Here is a 5,292-nt window from a genome sequence, read left to right as displayed (position 1 = left end):
GAATAGTATAGAATAGAATGCTACAATACAGAGCAGTCCAGCACCATAACAGGATACTAATACAGTTACAAAGACAAGAGCAGAGGTCCAAGAGATAGAGGATGCAAAAGTATCCCCACAATGACAGAAAAAGTGCAAATGTTGCTGTTTCTAGAGGAAAAAGGAAAGCTAAATGTGGGTGTCATCGAATTCCCTAGCCAATTGGAGAAGCTTATGGATCCTAGCAAAGTGGCCACTAGTATCAATAGGATCTTTGAATTAGAATCGGAATAGAGGTCCTTCTAGATCAGCCTAACCCATCTATGTAATAATTACAAAGGCTTCTCAAAACCCTACTATGAGTACTCCTAGGAGGAGAAAATTTGAAGGATTATTTATCTCATTTAGCTACAAGCATCAAGAAAGAGCTTGTGGATATGCCTATAGAAAATTTGTAGACGGTGAAGGTGAATACTACCAATATGTCCAATATTGTACGAGGTGGAAGAAATGTGATGCAATTTAATATATGGTGTAGAAAGTGCCATCCAGCTACATGACATTTAGTGACTGAATGTACTTGAAAAACAACTATGCCTAGAGACTTCTGTTCATATTGTTTAAGGAAGAACAATATAGAAGATATTTGCTCTCTGAAGGAGATATATGAAAGAAGGAAGAAAGAGGAAGAAGCAAGATTCAACTTGTTGGAATCCAAGATGACTACCTAGGATATAGGACCAAATCCTAGAGGGTTCGGTCCTAATTTTAGCTCAAGGTTTCTCTCTCAAAGTTACAAAGGACGATAGTCTAGTGGTAGCCAAAGATCAGAAGTGGAGTGTTATAGATGTGGAGAAAAGTGACATATCTCGCCAAACTATCCAAATCCTAGAAGGTACATGGAATACAAACCCTTATGCAATTGATGCAAAGGAGAAGGCCACACCATAAAAGTCTATCCTAGTCCAGCTCTTATGAAAGCCAACACCACTGATAACCAATAGAAGACCCAAGAACATGCCTCCAATTTGGTGGGATTGAAAGTTACCGCAATAATGAGTACCAAGAAAAGAGAACTCATATTCCAAAAGATAATGTTGAGTATCAAGATAGAAATCACCTATACCTTTGACTTGATAGATTGCATCATCAGCAAGGTAAACCAATTTCTTGACAAGAATAGAATGATAATTATGTAACCATTGGGACTGGTATGTTATGTTTTCCCGTAGCACCTGAATCAATAATAAAAAGAGATCCATCATGAATATGAAGTATCCTTTTCGGAGAGATAGAATAACTCATACAATTTGCTTCTTCAATATTGTTGTCATGTATAACAACATATGCTCCATTACGATCTGAATCAAAATGCCTCTTGAAACATAGATGGCTTGGATAAGCACTCTTTTTGCAATAGTCACAAGGAGAATAGTCTCTAGATAAATGTGGTTATTTATTTGTAATACCATGTTCATCATCATATTGTTTTTCCCACTGTAGTGTGACCATTTCTATTGCGATAAGAAGAATGTTAGGAAACTTTGTAAAATATTACACGGCGCAGCGAACAGAATCTGAGAAAGAGATAGAGAGTACACAACAGATAAGAGGAGAATCAGTAAAATTCTTTAACTCCAAACAACTGATACAAAGATGGCTCTGTCCACCCGTGCGCTTCCACTAAATGAAGCTTAGATGGCGATCTAGACAGAAGATAGGTGAAGAGCTTAAGGCTAGCTAGAACAACAACTCTGACTGGGTGAAAGATGAGTGTTAGATGGCTGCGAAGGGGTTTAGCTTTTATAGCCCGCGAAGGTTGTTAGGTCAGCCTGCTGACCGACCTACCATATGAGCCTCCACTAGTCGGCCAGGGAATATTCCAGGGAATATTTCCTTTACCATCGGGCCGCGGGCCCCCGGACCCCACAATAGGGGCCCCTTTTAACTCCCTTACCACGCAACTCAATGCAATGTGCCTCGAGTTGCTACCAGCTTAACCACTCCGTCTAACCCAAAGATTAGACCCACAATGGTCACCTTTTTGCCATCCGGTCACATAGACCTCATCTGATATACAAGTCAGGACTCCACCAATGTCCGGGCTCACATTTGGCTTCTCCTCATAATGGGGGCCTTACAACTTTGAGCACCATGGATCATTGGTAGCACCTAATGAGGGTGGGGGCATTGATCATATCTAACACCCCCCCTCAATGTCCACCCATAGGTGAACTATCTCCTCGGCCCAATGCCGAGTCTGTGAAGATGAACTTGAAGCAGATCCTTCGTAAGTGCTTTGGTGAAGATATCTGCTCCATTCTCCTCTGTTGGACAGTAGACCAATTCCACTATCCCATCCTCCATCAAATCACGCACATAGTGATACTGGATCTCTATATGTTTGGTGCGTGCATGAAACACTGGATTTTTGGCAATGGCGATGCAACTCTGATTGTCACATCTCAGCAAAGTTGGTTCTTCATCTTGCACTCCCATATGCCATAGAATCCTTCTCAACCATACGGCCTCACATGCAGCAAAACAAGCTGCCTTGTACTCTGCTTCGGTAGAAGACAATGCCACTGTTGGTTGCTTCTTACTAATCCAAGAGAAAATTCCTGAACCCAAAGAGAAACAATAACCAGAAACTGACTTCCTGGAATCAATGTCTCCTACCCAATCTGAGTCACAGTTTCCCACAAGAGAAGTTCCGAAACTGTATGTGATACCATAGTCAAGAGTTTTCTTCAAGTATCTGAGCACCCGCATCCCAGCCTTCCAATGACTCTCATGAGGTTTGTTTGAGAACCTGCTCAAAACACCAACAGCAAAACTGATATCTGGTCTGGTGTTACACAAGTAGATTAGACTGGCGACCAACCTCCTATACCTCCCAATGTCTGCTAGTGCTGATGTATCCTCAACGGATAACTTTACATTCACCTCCATAGGTGTAGCTATCTCCTTGCACTCGGTCATGCCAAATGCCTTCAAGATCTCCCATGCATACTTCTTCTGAGAGATGAAGATCTTTCCTGGCTCTTGCCAGACTTCAATCCCCAAACAATAGTGCAACAAGCCCAAGTCTGTCATTTCAAACTCAAAACTCAAAGCCTTTCGAGTTTGGTTGATCATATCTTCATAGTCACCTGTAATAAGAAGGTCGTCCACATATAGGACAATCACTACAGACTTTTTACCATCCCTGTAAACATACAAGTTAGCATCTGAGGCACATCTTTTGAAGTTTAGGTTTAAAAAGAACCTATCTATCCATTGGTACCATGCTCTGGGGGCTTGTTTCAGCCCATACAATGCCTTCTTCAGTTTACACAGTTTGTTCTCAGAATGGGGGGCCTCAAACCCTGGTGGCTGAGCCACGTACACCTCCTCCTTGAGGTCACCATTTAAGAACGTTGACTTAACATCCATTTGGTACACTGGCCACTTCTTATGGGCAGCCACTGCAAGTACCGTGCGAATAGTGGTCATTCTGGCAGTTGGGGCAAATGACTCTTGAAAATCAAACCCTTCAACTTGTGAAAATCCTTGAGCAACCAGTCTAGCTTTGTACTTTTCTAAGGTACCATCAGCCTTGTACTTTACCTTCCAGATCCACTTGGTGCCAATAATCTTCCGCTTTGCTGGCCGATTCACTAGCTCCCAAGTGTCATTCTTCATTATGCTGTCATACTCCGCCTGCATAGCAGCCTTCCATGATGGATCTGCAAGTGCTTCTTCTAAGTCAGTTGGCTCCTTTACTTCTCTCATAATCTCAACCATCAAGGCCATGTTGACTATGTGAGCAGAAGCCCTCCTTTGCTCCTCTATTCTCTGAGACCTCCTTGGTCCGTCTGCCTTCTCCTCAACAGATGCAGGCATAGGATTATTGTGGTCATAGAGCTGCTTCACCCAGCGCGGCAATGGCTTTTCCGGTGGGGTGATGTCAGGTTGGTGAACTTTTTCCTCATCATCTGAAGATGATGCTTCCTCCTCCTTAAGGATAGGGATAGCTCTCGGGACAGGTTCATAGTGGACTACTTCTTCGCTTGATGATAAAGTGGAAGACCTTGCCTTCTCCTCCTCCACTGTATGCGGCTCCTCCTTGAACACCACATCACGGCTCGCGATGATCTTCTTTGCCTCTTGGTCATATAACTTGTAAGCCTTCTGCTCATCATTATAACCCAAGAAGATACATTTTCTGCTTTTTGGTTGTAACTTGTTTCTCTTCTCATCTGGAACATGTGCATAACATTCACATCCAAAAATTCTGAAATGTGAAACAGATGGTTTCTTACCAGTGTAAGCCTCATGAGGTGTTTTTCCCTTGAGAGCCTTTGTGTAGCTCCGATTTAGAATGTAGACTGCAGTATTAACAACTTCAGCCCAAAAATGGTTAGGCAATCCCTTTCCCTTTAGCATGCATCTTGCCATCTCCACAATGGTACGATTCCTGCGTTCCACAACACCATTCTGCTGAGGTGTGTGAGGCGTCGTCAATTGACGCTTGATCCCTTTGCTCTTGCAAAAGCCTTCAAACTCCTTTGAGTTGAACTCACCACCACCATCTGTTCTAAATTTCTTCACACTTTTCCCTATTTCATTCTCAACAAGTATTAACCATTCTTTAAACTTACCAAAAGCTTGAGCCTTATCACAAAGGAAGTACACCCACATCTTCCTACTGTAGTCGTCGACAATCAACATAAAATAAGAAGATCCCCCCAAGGCCTGTGTAGGCATCTTACCACACAAGTCAGCATGCACCAACTCTAGAGGAGCATGTGCTCTATTCTTGCTTTCTTGTGGAAATGCCTTTCTCTGTTGCTTGCCCATCATACAAGCTTCACATGGTTCCTTCAATTCAGTTATTGTAGGTAGGTGAGCAACCATACCTTGCTTTTGCATCTCCTTCAATACTGCAAATCCGATGTGTCCAAACCTTTCATGCCAAAGCTTACTTGTGCCCACTCCAGCGGTGGCTGTAAGAGCACTTAGCTCATACAGGTTGTTCCTTCTTTCTCCTTTGCCAACAATTGTGCCAGCACTATCAATAATTTCTGCACCTGTCTTCTTGAACCTCACTTCATGACCAAGATCAGTTATGGTAGCAACTGATAAGAGATTTCTCCTGATTTCGGGAACATACAACACATTTGAAAGCTTTTTGACTTCACCATTTGCAGCAACAAAAGAAATAGTACCTGTGCCCGCAGCAGGGCATTTAGCATCATTTCCAACCGTCACAGTGATGGATTCTTGTAGAGGCTGCATAGAACTGTATAGACCTTTCTTGTTGGTCATGTG

This window comes from Lygodium microphyllum, chromosome 27, assembly GCF_053477565.2.
Source record: "Lygodium microphyllum isolate KBCC chromosome 27, Lygodium_microphyllum_v1.1.10, whole genome shotgun sequence".
Lineage (NCBI taxonomy): Eukaryota > Viridiplantae > Streptophyta > Polypodiopsida > Schizaeales > Lygodiaceae > Lygodium > Lygodium microphyllum.
The sequence above is the reverse complement of the archived record's forward strand: the minus strand, read 5'-3'. Positions refer to the sequence as shown.